At 49.2% G+C, this 18,601-nt stretch overlaps 1 long non-coding RNA gene across 2 annotated transcripts; it reads left to right on the top strand.

Moving 5' to 3' along the window:
* Positions 1 to 1,197: 1,197 nt before the first annotated feature.
* Positions 1,198 to 17,989, top strand: LOC132085874 (uncharacterized). 2 transcript variants are annotated; one of them, XR_009420301.1, is made up of 4 exons: positions 1,198 to 1,342; positions 16,205 to 16,235; positions 16,457 to 16,550; positions 16,699 to 17,989. It is a non-coding gene; the product is annotated as an uncharacterized LOC132085874 (long non-coding RNA). The 2 variants fall into 2 exon arrangements; XR_009420300.1 differs by lacking the exons at positions 1,198 to 1,342; positions 16,205 to 16,235 and having other exon boundaries at positions 16,245 to 16,550.
* Positions 17,990 to 18,601: the final 612 nt, after the last annotated feature.

The following is an 18,601-nucleotide window of genomic DNA, read 5'->3' as shown; positions in this document are numbered from 1 at the left end:
CGAGTTCGGCCGAAGCGAGCCGAGGCGCGCCGAGCGCAGAGAGCGGCTCCGAGTTCGACCGAAGCGAGCCGAGCCGCGCCGGGCGCACAGAGAGCGGCTCCGAGTTCGGCCGAAGCGAGCCGAGCCGTGCCGAAGGGTCGAGTCCAGCCGAATGCAGATGACAATGGCCGAGTTTAGCCGATTAGAGCCGAGTTTAGCCGAGCAGCTGTGAGCCTTGCACGCTTGAGGTGAGCGTGCATCGTTGCCGGCCTGGGATTGAGTGAAATGCACTAAGGAAACCAGCTCTGGGGAGGGAGGCAGGGAAATCCTCTCTTAACGTTTACCAATTCGTCCGTCAAACTCATCACGGCAGGACAGAGTGAAGACTGAAAGTGTAAGAAGATGTGGAGGGAAACAGAGAATCTGGCAGGAGCATCGAACGCACAAGTGCACGAATTTTGCTTTTTGCTTGGATGTAAACTCAGAAGTTGTAAGGAATTTGGGAAGGAGAAGGGACATTTCAGAAGGAGAAGAAGTTGTTGTTGGAGTCTTGGCAAAAGCTTTAAAAAAAAAAAAAAAGTGGTTTCTTTTTTCTTCACTATTATATTCTTTGGTGGTATATGGTGTGCTGTTTTATTTCTTGGTGTTATTAGCTCTGTGTAAATTGTTTATTGAGTCAAGCTAACTTTGCATGGGTTGTTTTGTATTTGAGGTAGGATCAATTTCAAGAGGTTTCTTTCACAGACTTCTGATAGGTATTACTGGGATTTTGGTTTTGTTTACTGTATGCATAAACATAGAGATTTGGTAGGGCCAGCTGGGCTGCTGGAGTTTTGGGTGTGAATTTATTAGATGGCTTTTGGTAAACACAGAATAATTATGTAAGGTAACAGCAAATTACCCAATTACCCAATTGATCTAGCTATGTAACCTTACCACAAAGTTTTATATCTTGCCAGTTTTCTGTTCTTCTGCTCCAAGTAGTTGTTGCAAAAAAAGAAAGCACTGTTACTTTTCTGAAAAGTTTTCTTCTATAACAAGCCCTTTACTGCCCTTGAACGTGAGTCAGAGGAGCCAAACAGCTGCAGCTGCTCTGAGGGCTTGGTGGGATTCGCCCCCTCCCTTTTCCCGGGTGGCATGGGAACGAGAGGCGGGCACAATCAGGGGTATATTAACCCCAGCCGTGGCTGAGGGGCTTCATTCCCTCTCTGGGATGTGCTGGGGTAAGAGCTCTCCTCATTTCAGTGAAGAGGCTTTTTCAGCCCGTCTCAGCATCTTTTCAGCAGGTGTTTCTGGGCATCTAAAGCACAGAGGCTTGGAAGATTCTGTGAAGAAAACAGCATGGAATACAGGGAGTATTTAGGTTTGTGATTTTGGGTTTTGTGTTTAGGAGTGGTAAGGTGCTTTTGTAATTTTTAGTTTTGCTCTGGTTGTTTTTTTGGTTGGATTTCTTTTGGTGGAATTTTTGGTTTTTTTTGGTTTTCATTTTGGGGTTTTTAGTTGGTTTTTGTGGGGGTTTTGGATTTTTTGATGTTTTCTGTAGTTTTTTTGTTTCTGTGGGGAGTTAGGTGTTTTGGGATTTATTGTTTGTGTGGGTTTTGTTTGTTTGGTTTTTTTTCTTTGTTTGTTTTTGGGATTGGTTTTGTTGGGTTTTTTTTGTTTTGTTTTTTTTTTTAATTGAGGAGTGCAACTCCCTGAGATTCCAAGCTGTGTCAAGCACAACATTTTATTCAGCAGATTGATCATGTCACAAGAGGGATCCGCCCAAGGTCCAAGATGATGTTTGAGATTGAGGCTTCAGGTGAGTTGAGGATTGTGATTGGGAGAGGGAGGGTGAGCAGTTAGGAGTTCTTGGGAGGGAGTTTGCAGGCAGCAGGGTGAGAAAGGGTCTTTATTTGTTTATTTGAGGCCTCCCCCACACAAGGCTTCTCAGAAGCCTAGCAGAGGCATTCCCATGTCTTACAGCACACAAGGTCATCCACTGCACTCAGGGGAATGCCATTTAACTTTGCCTTTCTCTAACCCAGGTGCCACTCCTAATGAAGGCCTTGGAATCATGATGAAGCTGGAGCCTGAAGGAGCCAGGCACACTCAGGAGAGAGCAAGTAGCTGCCTTGGTGGGATTTGGCCCACATAACTCTGGACTCATACTTTGGTTTTGGTTTTCTTTATTGTAGCTCACCGAGAGGCTCACAGGCCATCACGAGGCCCTCCGAGGCAGACTCATTTCAGGTGCAGCGTGGATTCCCATCACCGATCATCCAAAAGATAAGTCGAGGGCCTTGGCCTGGAGATGAGAGAATAGTGGGTTGGGAGTTCTTGGGGCAGATTTGAAAATTGGCAGCCGGAAAAGCAATCTTCTCCAAGGGCCTCTTAGGACAGCTAAAGGGAGAGGCTCTCCTTTTGATGGCAGCTTTCAGGCGGGCAGTGCAGAACAGCTCCGGTCTGTGTTGTGTTGTCCAGTGTTCTGTGTTCCCTAGTGTGTCTTTGGGGTCCCTTTTGCCTTCTCCCCTCGAGACCCTCACCACAAGCATGATGTGTCGTGTTTCATGTCCCCCCTGTTTGCCACGTTCTGTGTCACGGGTGTGTGCACACATTTGTGCCGGAGCTGTTCTGCCCTGCCGCATGGCCTGCTGCAGTAGGAGAAACCGTGGGGCGTTGGAATTTGTAATGCTGGCCGTACTTGGGCTCTAGATGCTATTCCTAGATTGACATAAGGTGTTTGCACCTTTTGAGTTATCCTGGTGGTGTTTGGCATATGTTGTAACTTTCTTTCAGGTGCAGACGCATTCCATGTGTGGCAGGGGGTCAGAGTTAGGAGGTGCCGGGCCTTCTTAGGAGCGCGGTGAGTAGCTGAGTGGTGGGGTTTTGGCCGATGCGGTGCCAAGATCAGGGACTGATGTTTGGTTCTCTTTACTCTAGCTGTCTCAGAGACACCAGCCCAGTGCCAGCAGGACCTTCCCAGCTGACGAGGTGGCCTTTCTCTGCACCGGACAGGGACCAGCATCCCCAGATGTCTGAGAGATAAGTAGAGGGCTGTGACCCACAGAGGGGATGAAAGCAGGGTGCTGGTTTGGGAATTCCTGGGAGGGGGTTTTGAGTCCAATTTTGGAGGGGGGGGTGTGGTGTGTTCATGAAGTGGCCCCTTAGGCCCCATAAAAGCCAAGTCTCACTTTTGATTGCAGTGCTGAGGTGTGCAGCAGGGCAGAGCAGTCCCGGTGTGCATCGTGTCACTTGTCTATTGTGCATTATGTGTTGTTTGCGTATGCCATATCTTTCACTTAGGGGGGCCTGTGAGAAACCCTGGCATCATTGTTAGCCTCTGTGATCTCTGCACTCCTTGGCCTGGCGCCCAGGCCACAGAACTTTTGACTAGGGAGCTCAGACAAGCATCAGACTCTCTTCTCTCTTTGGAAGCATCCAGTCAGACGTCTTTTCAGGTCTTGTTCTGAGCTGTATGGACAGCTGTGCCCCACCTGGATCCATTATGGTGGATTAGGACTTGTAATATTACGAGGTTAGGTAGAGGATTTTGACTGTAGGATTCCTAGGCATCAGTCTTTGCTGTTCTTGGAATAAATCATTCAGTAATCATCTTCTTCCTCCAGGGTTCTCTGAGCCTCATCAGCTCACCATCGGTCTCAGCTCACTCATCTCCTTTTGCATTCTCTCAGTCCTTGCAGCCGTTTTCCTTGCCAAGAGATTTCTGTTCCTGTTGTGTCCCCGTTGTCTGTCCTATCCTGTGTCACGGCTGTCAGCACACGTTTGTGCCCGAGCTGCTCTGCCCTGCTGCACAGCCTGGTGCGATAGGAGAAGTCCCAGGGACTTGGAATTTGTAATGTGGGGTGTAGTTGGACTCTAGATGGGATTTGTAGATGGACACAGGACATCTGGAGCTCATCAGTTATCCTGCAACAGTGTGACTCTTGTCCTAACTTTTTTTTCAGGTTCAGATGGATTAAATGTGTGCCAGAGGGCCCCATGCCAGGTGTGGGGATTCTCCTGAGTAGGTGAGGCCCCATTTGCCTCTGCAGCAGACTCTGTTACACCTCTCAACTGACTCTGTTACACTGCTGTTCTTTGCCTTTCTTTTAGGAAGTAAATCTGGATGCCAGCAGTCAACGTGAGCAGTGGAGAGAATTGGTTGTTATTGCTCAGCTCTCAAGCACAACAATTTCGCAGCAGATTCATCGTGTCACAAGAGGGATCTGCCCAGTGTCAAGGATGATGTTTGAGATTGAGGCTTCAGGTGAGTTGAGGATGGTTACTGGGAGAGGGAGGGTGAGCAGGCATCCAGTTAGGAGTTCTTGAGAGGGGGTTTGCAGGCAGCAGGGTGAGAAAGGGTCTTTATTTGTTTATTTGAGAGCCCCTCCCAAGGTGTCTCAGAAGCCTAGCAGAGGCATTCCCATGGCTTACAGCATACAAGGTGATCCACTGCACTCAGAGCCACTTAACTTTGTCTTTCTGTAACCCAGGTGCCACTGCTAATAAAGGCCACAGCCTTGGAATCAGGATGAAGCTGGAGCCTGAAGGAGCCAGGCACACTCAGGAGAGGGCAAGTAGCTGACTTGCAGGGATTTGGCCCACATAACTCTGGACTCATACTTTGGTTTTGGTTTTCTTGATTGCAGCTGACCGAGAGGCTCACAGGCCATCACAGAGCCCTCCAAGGCAGACTCATTTCAGGTGCAGCGTGGATTCCCCTCACCGATCATCCAAAAGATAAGTCGGGGGCCACAGCCTGGAGTTGGTGGAGTAGCAGGTTGGGAGTTTTTGGGACAGATTCAAAAATGAGCAGAGAGGAAAGCAATCTTCTCCAAAGGCCTCTTAGGACAGCTAAAGGGAGAGGCTCTACTTTTGATGGCAGCTTTCAGGCGGGCAGTGCAGAACAGCTCCGGTCTGTATCCTGTTGTCCGGTGTGCTGTGTTCCCTAGTGTGTCTTTGGGGTCCCTTTTGCCTTCTCCCCTCGAGACCCTCACCACAAGCATGATGTGTCGTGTTTCATGTCCCCCTGTTTGTCACTTTCTGTGTCACGGGTGTGTGCACAGATTTGTGCCAGAGCTGTTCTGCCCTGCCGCATGGCCTGCTGCAATAAGACGAACCATAGGGAGGGGGAATTTGTAATGTTGGCTGTACTTGGGCTCTAGATGCTATTCCTAGATTGACATAAGGTGTTTGCAGCTTGTGAGTAACCCTGGTGGTGTTTGACATATGTTCTAACTTTCTTTCAGGTGCAGATGCATTCCACGTGTGGCAGAGGGTCAGGGTTAGGAGGTGCCGGGCCTTCTTAGGAGCGCGGTGAGTAGCAGAGCGGTGGGGTTTTGGCCAATGCGGTGCCAAGATCAGGCCCTGATGTTTGGTTCTCTTTAATCTAGCTGTCTGAGAGACCCCAGCCCGGTGCCAGCAGGACCTTCCCAGCTGACGAGGTGGCCTTTCTTTGCACCTGACACAGACTGGCATCCCCAGATGTCTGAGAGATAAGTAGAGGGCTGCGACCCACAGTGGGGATGAAGGCATGGTGCTTGTTTGGGAATTCCTGGGAGGGGTTTTTGAGTCCAGTTTGGAGCGGGGGGTGTTCATTAAACGGCTCGTTAGGCCCCATGAAAGCCAAGTCTCACTTTTGATCACAGTGCTGAGGTGTGCAGGGCAGAGCAGTCCCCGTGTGCATCGTGTCACTTGTCTGTTGTGCATTGTGTGTTGTTTTGTGTATCTCCTGTCTTCTACCTTAGGCCTTTGAGGGCCCTGTCAGTACCCCTGGCATCACTGTTAGTATCTGTAATCTCTGCATTCCCTGGTCTGGCACCCGGGCCACAGAGCTTTTGACTCGCGAGCTCAGACAGGCATCAGACTCTCTTCTCTCTTTGGAAGCATCCAGTCAGACGTCTTTTCAGGTCTTGTTCTGAGCTGTATGGACAGCTGTGCCCCACCTGGATCCATTATGGTGGATTAGGACTTGTAATATTACGAGGTTAGGTAGAGGATTTTGACTGTAGGATTCCTAGGCATCCGTCTTTTTGCTGTTCTTGGAATTAATCATTCAGTAATCATCTTCTTCCTTCAGAGTTCTCTGAGCCTCATCAGCTCACCATCGGTCTCAGCTCGGTCATCTCCTTTTGCATCTTCTCAGTCCTTGCAGCCATTTTCCTTGCCAAGAGATTTCTGTCTTTGTCTTGTGCCTATTGTTTGTCACGTCCTGTCCTGTGTCACGGGTGTCTGCACACATTTGGGATGGGGCTGCTCTGCCGTGCTGCACAGCCTGGTGCGATAGGAGAAGTCTTGGAGACTTGGAGTTTGTAATGTGGGGTGTAGTTGGACTCTAGATGGGATTTGTAGATGGACACAGGACATCTGGAGCTCATCAGTTATCCTGCCACAGTGTGACTCTTGTCCTAACTTTTTTTTCAGATTCAGATGGATTAAATGTGTGCCAGAGGGCCCCATCCCGGGTGAGGGGATTGCCCCGAGCCGGTGAGGCCCCATTTGTCTCTGCAGCAGAAGTGTGTATGGTGAGTGTGTTACAGCTCTGTTCTTTGTCTTTCTTTTCAGGATGTCAATCTGGATGCCAGCAGTCAAGGTGAGCAGTGGAGAGAATTGGCTGTTATTGCTCAGCTCTCAAGCACAACAATTTTTCAGCAGATTCATCGTGTCACAAGAGGGATCTGCCCAGTGTCAAGGATGATGTTTGAGATTGAGGCTTCAGGTGAGTTGAGGATGGTGACTGGGAGAGGGAGGGTGATCAGGTATCCAGTTTAGGAGTTCTTAGGAGGGGGTTTGCAAGCAGCAGGTTGAGAAAGGGTGTTTATTTGAGGGCACCCCACACAAGGCTGAGAAGCCTAGCAGAGGCATTGCCATGTCTTAGAGCACACAAGGTGATCCACTGCACTCAGAGGAATGCCATTTAACTTTGTCTTTCTGTAACCCAGGTGCCACTCCTAATTAAGGCCACAGCCTTGGAATCAGGATGAAGCTGGAGCCTGAAGGAGCCAGGCACACTCAGGAGAGAGCAAGTAGCTGCCTTGGTGGGATTTGGCCCACATAACTCTGGACTCATACTTTGGTTTTGGTTTTCTTGATTGCAGCTGACCGAGAGGCTCACAGGCCATCACAGAGCCCTCCAAGGCAGACTCATTTCAGGTGCAGCGTGGATTCCCCTCACCGATCATCTAAAAGATAAGTCGGGGGCCGCGGTCTGGAGATGAGACGATGGGAGAGTATCAGGTTGGCAGTTCTTTGGCCAGATTTAAAAATTGGCAGTGGGGAAAGCAATCTTCTCCAAAGGCCTCTTAGGACAGCTAAAGGGAGAGGCTCTACTTTTGATGGCAGCTTTCAGGCGGGCAGTGCAGAACAGCTCCGGTCTGTATCCTGTTGTCCGGTGTGCCGTGTTCCCTAGTGTGTCTTTGGGGTCCCTTTTGCCTTCTCCCCTCGAGACCCTCACCACAAGCATGATGTGTCGTGTTTCATGTCCCCCTGTTTGTCACATTCTGTGTCACGGGTGTGTGCACAGATTTGTGCCAGAGCTGTTCTTCCCTGCCGCATGGCCTGCTGCAATAAGACGAACCATAGGGAGGGGGAATTTGTAATGTTGGCTGTACTTGGGCTCTAGATGCTATTCCTAGATTGACATAAGGTGTTTGCAGCTTGTGAGTTATCCTGGTGGTGTTTGACATGTGTTCTAACTTTCTTTCAGGTGCAGATGCATTCCACGTGTGGCAGAGGGTCAGGGTTAGGAGGTGCCGGGCCTTCTTAGGAGCGCGGTGAGTAGCAGAGCGGTGGGGTTTTGGCCGATGCGGTGCCAAGATCAGGCACTGATGTTTGGTTCTCTTTACTCTAGCTGTCTCAGAGACACCAGCCCGGTGCCAGCAGGACCTTCCCAGCTGACGAGGTGGCCTTTCTTTGCACCTGACACAGACTGGCATCCCCAGATGTCTGAGAGATAAGTAGAGGGCTGTGACCCACAGAGGGGATGAAAGCAGGGTGCTGGTTTGGGAATTCCTGGGAGGGGGTTTTGAGTCCAGTTTTGGGGGGGGGGGGTGTGGTGTGTTCATGAAGTGGCCCCTTAGGCCCCATAAAAGCCAAGTCTCACTTTTGATTGCAGTGCTGAGGTGTGCAGCAGGGCAGAGCAGTCCCGGTGTGCATCGTGTCACTTGTCTATTGTGCATTATGTGTTGTTTGCGTATGCCATATCTTTCACTTAGGGGGGCCTGTGAGAAACCCTGGCATCATTGTTAGCCTCTGTGATCTCTGCACTCCTTGGCCTGGCGCCCAGGCCACAGAGCTTTTGACTCGCGAGCTCAGACAGGCATCAGACTCTCTTCTCTCTTTGGAAGCATCCAGTCAGACGTCTTTTCAGGTCTTGTTCTGAGCTGTATGGACAGCTGTGCCCCACCTGGATCCATTATGGTGGATTAGGACTTGTAATATTACGAGGTTAGGTAGAGGATTTTGACTGTAGGATTCCTAGGCATCCGTCTTTTTGCTGTTCTTGGAATTAATCATTCAGTAATCATCTTCTTCCTTCAGAGTTCTCTGAGCCTCATCAGCTCACCATCGGTCTCAGCTCGGTCATCTCCTTTTGCATCTTCTCAGTCCTTGCAGCCATTTTCCTTGCCAAGAGATTTCTGTCTGTGTCTTGTGCCTATTGTTTGTCACGTCCTGTCCTGTGTCACGGGTGTCTGCACACATTTGGGATGGGGCTGCTCTGCCGTGCTGCACAGCCTGGTGCGATAGGAGAAGTCTTGGAGACTTGGAGTTTGTAATGTGGGGTGTAGTTGGACTCTAGATGGGATTTGTAGATGGACACAGGACATCTGGAGCTCATCAGTTATCCTACAAGAGTGTGACTCTTGTCCTAACTTTTTTTTCAGATTCAGATGGATTAAATGTGTGCCAGAGGGCCCCATCCCGGGTGAGGGGATTGCCCCGAGCCGGTGAGGCCCCATTTGTCTCTGCAGCAGAAGTGTGTATGGTGAGTGTGTTACAGCTCTGTTCTTTGTCTTTCTTTTCAGGATGTCAATCTGGATGCCAGCAGTCAAGGTGAGCAGTGGAGAGAATTGGCTGTTATTGCTCAGCTCTCAAGCACAACAATTTTTCAGCAGATTCATCGTGTCACAAGAGGGATCTGCCCAGTGTCAAGGATGATGTTTGAGATTGAGGCTTCAGGTGAGTTGAGGATGGTGACTGGGAGACGGAGGGTGATCAGGTATCCAGTTTAGGAGTTCTTAGGAGGGGGTTTGCAAGCAGCAGGTTGAGAAAGGGTGTTTATTTGAGGGCACCCCACACAAGGCTGAGAAGCCTAGCAGAGGCATTGCCATGTCTTAGAGCACACAAGGTGATCCACTGCACTCAGAGGAATGCCATTTAACTTTGTCTTTCTGTAACCCAGGTGCCACTCCTAATTAAGGCCACAGCCTTGGAATCAGGATGAAGCTGGAGCCTGAAGGAGCCAGGCACACTCAGGAGAGAGCAAGTAGCTGCCTTGGTGGGATTTGGCCCACATAACTCTGGACTCATACTTTGGTTTTGGTTTTCTTGATTGCAGCTGACCGAGAGGCTCACAGGCCATCACAGAGCCCTCCAAGGCAGACTCATTTCAGGTGCAGCGTGGATTCCCCTCACCGATCATCTAAAAGATAAGTCGGGGGCCGCGGTCTGGAGATGAGACGATGGGAGAGTATCAGGTTGGCAGTTCTTTGGCCAGATTTAAAAATTGGCAGTGGGGAAAGCAATCTTCTCCAAAGGCCTCTTAGGACAGCTAAAGGGAGAGGCTCTACTTTTGATGGCAGCTTTCAGGCGGGCAGTGCAGAACAGCTCCGGTCTGTATCCTGTTGTCCGGTGTGCTGTGTTCCCTAGTGTGTCTTTGGGGTCCCTTTTGCCTTCTCCCCTCGAGACCCTCACCACAAGCATGATGTGTCGTGTTTCATGTCCCCCTGTTTGTCACATTCTGTGTCACGGGTGTGTGCACAGATTTGTGCCAGAGCTGTTCTTCCCTGCCGCATGGCCTGCTGCAATAAGACGAACCATAGGGAGGGGGAATTTGTAATGTTGGCTGTACTTGGGCTCTAGATGCTATTCCTAGATTGACATAAGGTGTTTGCAGCTTGTGAGTTACCCTGGTGGTGTTTGACATATGTTCTAACTTTCTTTCAGGTGCAGATGCATTCCACGTGTGGCAGAGGGTCAGGGTTAGGAGGTGCCGGGCCTTCTTAGGAGCGCGGTGAGTAGCAGAGCGGTGGGGTTTTGGCCAATGCGGTGCCAAGATCAGGCACTGATGTTTGGTTCTCTTTACTCTAGCTGTCTCAGAGACACCAGCCCGGTGCCAGCAGGACCTTCCCAGCTGACGAGGTGGCCTTTCTTTGCACCTGACACAGACTGGCATCCCCAGATGTCTGAGAGATAAGTAGAGGGCTGTGACCCACAGAGGGGATGAAAGCAGGGTGCTGGTTTGGGAATTCCTGGGAGGGGGTTTTGAGTCCAGTTTTGGGGGGGGGGGGGTGTGGTGTGTTCATGAAGTGGCCCCTTAGGCCCCATAAAAGCCAAGTCTCACTTTTGATTGCAGTGCTGAGGTGTGCAGAAGGGCAGAGCAGTCCCGGTGTGCATCGTGTCACTTGTCTATTGTGCATTATGTGTTGTTTGCGTATGCCATATCTTTCACTTAGGGGGGCCTGTGAGAAACCCTGGCATCATTGTTAGCCTCTGTGATCTCTGCACTCCTTGGCCTGGCGCCCAGGCCACAGAGCTTTTGACTCGCGAGCTCAGACAGGCATCAGACTCTCTTCTCTCTTTGGAAGCATCCAGTCAGACGTCTTTTCAGGTCTTGTTCTGAGCTGTATGGACAGCTGTGCCCCACCTGGATCCATTATGGTGGATTAGGACTTGTAATATTACGAGGTTAGGTAGAGGATTTTGACTGTAGGATTCCTAGGCATCCGTCTTTTTGCTGTTCTTGGAATTAATCATTCAGTAATCATCTTCTTCCTTCAGAGTTCTCTGAGCCTCATCAGCTCACCATCGGTCTCAGCTCGGTCATCTCCTTTTGCATCTTCTCAGTCCTTGCAGCCATTTTCCTTGCCAAGAGATTTCTGTCTGTGTCTTGTGCCTATTGTTTGTCACGTCCTGTCCTGTGTCACGGGTGTCTGCACACATTTGGGATGGGGCTGCTCTGCCGTGCTGCACAGCCTGGTGCGATAGGAGAAGTCTTGGAGACTTGGAGTTTGTAATGTGGGGTGTAGTTGGACTCTAGATGGGATTTGTAGATGGACACAGGACATCTGGAGCTCATCAGTTATCCTACAAGAGTGTGACTCTTGTCCTAACTTTTTTTTCAGATTCAGATGGATTAAATGTGTGCCAGAGGGCCCCATCCCGGGTGAGGGGATTGCCCCGAGCCGGTGAGGCCCCATTTGTCTCTGCAGCAGAAGTGTGTATGGTGAGTGTGTTACAGCTCTGTTCTTTGTCTTTCTTTTCAGGATGTCAATCTGGATGCCAGCAGTCAAGGTGAGCAGTGGAGAGAATTGGCTGTTATTGCTCAGCTCTCAAGCACAACAATTTTTCAGCAGATTCATCGTGTCACAAGAGGGATCTGCCCAGTGTCAAGGATGATGTTTGAGATTGAGGCTTCAGGTGAGTTGAGGATGGTGACTGGGAGACGGAGGGTGATCAGGTATCCAGTTTAGGAGTTCTTAGGAGGGGGTTTGCAAGCAGCAGGTTGAGAAAGGGTGTTTATTTGAGGGCACCCCACACAAGGCTGAGAAGCCTAGCAGAGGCATTGCCATGTCTTAGAGCACACAAGGTGATCCACTGCACTCAGAGGAATGCCATTTAACTTTGTCTTTCTGTAACCCAGGTGCCACTCCTAATTAAGGCCACAGCCTTGGAATCAGGATGAAGCTGGAGCCTGAAGGAGCCAGGCACACTCAGGAGAGAGCAAGTAGCTGCCTTGGTGGGATTTGGCCCACATAACTCTGGACTCATACTTTGGTTTTGGTTTTCTTGATTGCAGCTGACCGAGAGGCTCACAGGCCATCACAGAGCCCTCCAAGGCAGACTCATTTCAGGTGCAGCGTGGATTCCCCTCACCGATCATCTAAAAGATAAGTCGGGGGCCGCGGTCTGGAGATGAGACGATGGGAGAGTATCAGGTTGGCAGTTCTTTGGCCAGATTTAAAAATTGGCAGTGGGGAAAGCAATCTTCTCCAAAGGCCTCTTAGGACAGCTAAAGGGAGAGGCTCTACTTTTGATGGCAGCTTTCAGGCGGGCAGTGCAGAACAGCTCCGGTCTGTATCCTGTTGTCCGGTGTGCCGTGTTCCCTAGTGTGTCTTTGGGGTCCCTTTTGCCTTCTCCCCTCGAGACCCTCACCACAAGCATGATGTGTCGTGTTTCATGTCCCCCTGTTTGTCACATTCTGTGTCACGGGTGTGTGCACAGATTTGTGCCAGAGCTGTTCTTCCCTGCCGCATGGCCTGCTGCAATAAGACGAACCATAGGGAGGGGGAATTTGTAATGTTGGCTGTACTTGGGCTCTAGATGCTATTCCTAGATTGACATAAGGTGTTTGCAGCTTGTGAGTTACCCTGGTGGTGTTTGACATATGTTCTAACTTTCTTTCAGGTGCAGATGCATTCCACGTGTGGCAGAGGGTCAGGGTTAGGAGGTGCCAGGCCTTCTTAGGAGCGCGGTGAGTAGCAGAGCGGTGGGGTTTTGGCCAATGCGGTGCCAAGATCAGGCACTGATGTTTGGTTCTCTTTACTCTAGCTGTCTCAGAGACACCAGCCCGGTGCCAGCAGGACCTTCCCGTTTGACAAGGTGAGCTTTCTTTGCACCCGAGACCCGCATCCCCAGCTGTATGAGAGATAAGTAGAGGGCTACGACCCACAGTGGGGATGAAGTCATGGTGCTGTTTCGGGAAATACTGGGTGGAGTTTTTGATTCAGCTTTGGAGGTGGGGGATGTTCATGAGGTGGCCCCTTAGGCCTCATAAAAGCAAAGTCTCACTTTTGATCACAGTGTTGAGGTGTGCAGGGCAGAGCAGTCCCGGTGTGTCTCGTGTCACTTGTCTGTTGTGCATTATGTGTTGTTTGTGTATCCAATGTCTTTTACCTTTGGAGGGCCCTGTCAGTACCCCTGGCATCATTGTTAGCATCTCTGATCTCTGCATTCCCTGACCCGGCACCCAGGCCATATATGAGTTTCTGATAGCTGTCTGAGCTCCCCAGTCAAAAGTTACCTCTTTGGAAGCATCCAGTCAGATTTCTTGTCAGGTCTAGTTCTGAGCTGTATAGACAGCTATGCCCCACCTGGATCCATTGTGGTGGATTAGGACTTGTAATAATATGAGGTTAGGTACAGCATTCTAACCGTAGGATTCCTAGGCATCCATCTTTGCTGTTCTTGGAATTAATCATTCAGTTATCATCTTCGTCCCCCAGGGTTTTCTGAGCCTCATCAGCTCACCATCGGTCTCAGCTCACTCATCTCCTTTTGCATTCTCTCAGTCCTTGCAGCCATTTTCCTTGCCAAGAGATTTCTTTTCCTGTTGTGTCCCCTGTTGTTGTCTGTCCTGTCTGTCCTGTGTCACGGGTGTCTGCACACATTTGGGATGGGTCTGCTCTGCCGTGCTGCACAGCCTGGTGCGATAGGAGAAGTCTTGGAGACTTGGAATGTGTAATGTGGGGTGTAGTTGGACGCTAGATGGGATCTGTGGATGGGCACAGGGCATCTGGAGCTCATCAGTTATCCTACAAGAGTGTGACTCTTGTCCTAACTTTTTTTTCAGATTCAGATGGATTAAATGTGTGCCAGAGGGCCCCATCCCGGGTGAGGGGATTGCCCCAAGCAGGTGAGGCCCCATTTGTCTCTGCAGCAGAAGTGTGTATGGTGAGTGTGTTACAGCTCTGTTCTTTGTCTTTCTTTTCAGGAAGTCAATCTGGATGCCAGCAGTCAAGGTGAGCAGTGGAGAGAATTGGCTGTTATTGCTCAGCTCTCAAGCACAACAATTTTTCAGCAGATTCATCGTGTCACAAGAGGGATTTGCCCAGTGTCAAGGATGATGTTTGAGATTGAGGCTTCAGGTGAGTTGAGGATGGTGCCTGGGAGAGGGAGGGTGATCAGGTATCCAGTTTAGGATTTCTTGGGAGCGGGTTTGCAATCAGCAGGGTGAGAAAGGGTGTTTATTTGAGGGCCCCCCCACACAAAGCTGTTCAGAAGCCTAGCAGAGGCATTCCCATGGCTTACAGCATACAAGGTGATCCACTGCACTCAGAGGAATGCCATTTAACTTTGTCTTTCTGTAACCCAGGTGCCACTCCTAATGAAGGCCACAGCCTTGGAATCAGGATGAAGCTGGAGCCTGAAGGAGCCAGGCACACTCAGGAGAGGGCAAGTAGCTGACTTGCAGGGATTTGGCCCACATAACTCTGGACTCATACTTTGGTTTTGGTTTTCTTGATTGCAGCTGACCGAGAGGCTCACAGGCCATCACAGAGCCCTCCAAGGCAGACTCATTTCAGGTGCAGCGTGGATTCCCCTCACCGATCATCCAAAAGATAAGTCGGGGGCCACGGTCTGGAGATGGTGGAGTAGCAGATTGGGAGTTCTTGGGACAGGTTCAAAAATGAGCAGAGGGGAAAGCAATCTTCTCCAAAGGCCTCTTAGGACAGCTAAAGGGAGAGGCTCTACTTTTGATGGCAGCTTTCAGGCGGGCAGTGCAGAACAGCTCCGGTCTGTATCCTGTTGTCCGGTGTGCCGTGCTCCCTGGTGTGTCTTTGGGGTCCCTTTTGCCTTTTCCCCTCGAGGCCCTCACCACAAGCATGATGTGTCGTGTTTCATGTCCCCCCTGTTTGTCACTTTCTGTGTCACGGGTGTGTGCACACATTTTTTGCCGGAGCTGTTCTGCCCTGCCGCATGGCCTGCTGCAATAGGACAAGCCTTGGGGAGTTGAAATTTGTAATGTGGGCTGTACTTGGGCTCTAGATGTTGTTCCTAGATTGACATATGGTGTTTGCAGCTTGTGAGTTATCCTGGTGATGTTTGACATGTGTTCTAACTTTCTTTCAGGTGCAGATGCATTCCACGTGTGGCAGAGGGTCAGGGTCAGGAGGTGCCGGGCCTTCTTAGGAGCGCGGTGAGTAGCAGAGTGGTGGGGTTTTGGCCGATGCGGTGCCAAGTTCAGGCACTGATGTTTGGTTCTCTTTAATCTAGCTGTCTGAGAGACACCAGCCCGGTGCCAGCAGGACCTTCCCATCTGATGAGGTGGCCTTTCTTTGCACCTGACAGGGACCAGCATCCCCAGCTGTATGAGAGATAAGTAGAGGGCCGTGACCCACAGAGGGGCTGAAAGCACGGTGCTGGTTTGGGGATTACAGGGAGGGGGTTTTGAGTCCAGTTTGGAGGTGGGGGGGTGTTAATGAAGTGGCCCCTTAGGCCCCATAGAAGCCAAGTCTCACTTTTGATCACAGTGCTGAGGTGTGCAGCAGGGCAGAGCAGTCCCGGTGTGTCTCGTGTCACTTGTCTGTTGTGAATTGTGTGTTGTTTGTGTATCCCATGTCTTTTACCTTAGGGGTGCCTGTCATTAATCTTGGCATCATTGTTAGCATCTGTGATCTCTGCATTCCCTGGCCTGGCACCCAGGCCACAGAACTTTTGACTGGGGAGCTCAGACAGGCGTCAGACTCTCTTCTCTCTTTGGAAGCATCGCATCTGATGTCTTGTCAGGTCTTGGTCTGGGCTGTATGGACAGCTATGCCCCCACCTGGATCCATTTTGGTGGATTAGGACTTGGCGTAATATGAGGTTAGGTAGAGGATTCTGACCGTAGGATTCCTAGGCATCCATCTTTGCAGTTCTTAGAAGAAATCATTCAGTTATCATCTTCTTCCTTCGGGGTTCTCTGAGCCTCATCAGCTCACCATCAGTTTGAACTCGGTCATCTCCTTTTGCATTCTCTCAGTCCTTGCAGCCATTTTCCTTGCCTAGAATTTTCTGTCTGTGTTGTGTCCCCGTTGTCTGTCCTGTCCTGTCCATCCTGTGTCACGGCTGTCAGCACACATTTGTGCCCGAGCTGCTCTGCCCTGCCGCATAGCCTGGTGCAATAGGAGAGGGCCCGGGGATTTGTAATGTGCAGTGTGGGGTGTAGTTGGACTCCAGATGGGATTTGTAGATGGACACAGGATATCTGGAGCTCTTCAGTTATCATTGAACCGTCTGACTGTTGTCCTAACTTTTTTTTCAGATGCACCTCCTCAGATGACTGCAGTAGTTGTGTAGGTTCCTTCTTCTGAAAGGGAATAGGGCACAAGAATTCATCTTCCAGAGAATTTTTGCAAGTCCTGGCTTGTATTGTATCTGCCTATGGTGGCTTATGTTCTATGTACCTATACATCTGTCTTCTATTGGATTTTGGGTAGAAAATTTATCAGTCCAGAGAGGAGACAAGTCCTAGCTGTCAGATAGCCACTCGTTGACCCTTCCTGTCGTCTCACAGGTCCCCGAGGCTGCTGATTTCCCCAGGATCTGCCATTTTACCTCAAGGAGCGGCAGCCAGAAGATGTGTCACAGCACGTTCTTCAGCATCTCGAGTAAGGGCCGCAGTGAGCATTTAAGTGGAAAGATTGTGTGAGCGTGTGTGAGAGCACGTGGCTGTGTCTGTCTGTGTCTGCTCGTTTCTGCGTGTGTGAGTGCATGCTGACTGGATTTAACCTTGTGTGTGTGACTTTTGCTTTCCAGGTTTTGCGACTCCTTGTTAAATTTAGAATAAAAAATCCCCAGCCGGGTTGTATTGCATGAACTGACATGATATGTACCGATTTTGGCTTAAAACCCAGAAAACCAGACGAAGATGAGCAGGAAAAAACCAGAAAAAAACCACATGATGGACAAGAAAAAAACCCAGAAAAAGCCCAGGATGGGCAAGAAAGCAACGAGAAAAAAACCCCAGAAAATAATCCCAGATGGGCAAGAAAAAAACGTAGAAAAACCCCAGAAAATCACCCAAGATGGGCAAGAAAAAAACCCAGAAAAAAACCCCCAAAAAAAAACTCTGAGATGGGCAAGAAAAAAACCAGAAAAAAGTCTGAAGATGGGCAAGAAAAAACCCCCAAGATGGACAAGAAATAACCCAGAAAAAAATTCGAAGAAGGGCAAGAAAAGACCCAGAAAACACCCAGAAAAAAATCGCAACCCAAGTATAAATATAGAAATGTTTGTCAAGTATATGCAAATATATAAAGAAATGTTAAATTATTTGAAATATAAAATAACATAAATATAACATTTATACAGTATTACTTGTGTTATGGATCATATTGATTTTTATTTATTTCCTATAATACACTACAATATTTATATCAATTTTACATCTATCATATCTATCATTTGTTATATGTTATACCAGATTGATATACTCTAGGTTTTTTTAAGTAGTTTAAAATAAAGGGGATTTTTTTTTTTTATTTGGCAAAAGCAGGTGTTTTAGTATAAACATTATAAATACAAATAATATAAAGGTAGAAATCTAAGAATAGAAATAGATCATAAATAGCTGAAGGTTAATATAAAAATTAAAAATGTAAGAAAAAATAAGTTGTAGCAGTAGATATGGTACATAATTAGGAAAATAATTTATCTCTTATTTGAATAGGATACATGTTATACATAATGATTAATATAATACTTAAGTATAAACTGCAAATATAAATGTGAATATAGTCATGAGCGCTATAAATATAAAAATATTTCAATGTAGTTTAAAAGAATAGAGCTTTTTTGTATTTATTTAGTTAGGATGGGATTTGTATTTTAAATAGTGAAAGCATGATAGAAATGTAATTTTAGACATAGAAATATGCAATCAATGTGGAAAGATATTTATAAAAGCACAAAATATAAGTAAATATAAATAATAGAAATAGAATAATGTTATATAAATTACATGCTACATCAATGTCCACTATAGCTATGCATGTGAATATAAATACGAAAAATGGAAATAAAAAATTTATTTAAACATGGCTTTAAAGCAAGGGGCCTTGTTTGATTCTGGTGGGGTAAGAGGCAGGTTTTTGGCATTTATTTCAGAGCAGTTTTTGGCGGGGGTCGCCCCTGTTCTTTTTTGCCGCCTTCGCTGCCCGCAGCCCCGAGGCGCGCTGCGCCCCCGGCTGGGGCGGGCGGCAGTGCTGCCGCCTTGTGGGCAGAGCGCGGTACTGCAGCCCTGCACCGAGAGGCCGCCACCTTGGGAGTGGCGCGTCGCGGATGTCGCGGACTTTTGGTTGACCTTCTCAACAGGGCGGCGAAAAGGGCGGGGAAGTGGAGGACCGGGGTGGGTGTCAGTGGACTGCCTGCATGGAATACCGACCCCGGCGCGGCCCCGGTGGTATTTTCTGTGACGTTTCAAGTGTACCCGACACATGCTGTGGTCTCAGCGGCGCCGCGGGCGGGCGTATTTCGGCGGGTTTGTGACAGGCATGTGGGGAAACGCCTCGCTGTGCCGGGGTCCTCTGACAGCCGCTTTCCCGCCCTGAGGGAGCCGAGCCGGGCCGAATAGTTCCGAAGAGCCGAAGAGCCGAGTGTGGGCGAAAACAGCCGAGTTTCCCCGAAGAGCCGAGTGTGGCCGAAAATAGCCGAGTTTCAC

Source organism: Ammospiza nelsoni, chromosome 32, assembly GCF_027579445.1.
Source record: "Ammospiza nelsoni isolate bAmmNel1 chromosome 32, bAmmNel1.pri, whole genome shotgun sequence".
Taxonomy (NCBI): domain Eukaryota; kingdom Metazoa; phylum Chordata; class Aves; order Passeriformes; family Passerellidae; genus Ammospiza; species Ammospiza nelsoni.
The sequence above is the reverse complement of the archived record's forward strand: the minus strand, read 5'-3'. Positions and strand labels throughout refer to the sequence as shown.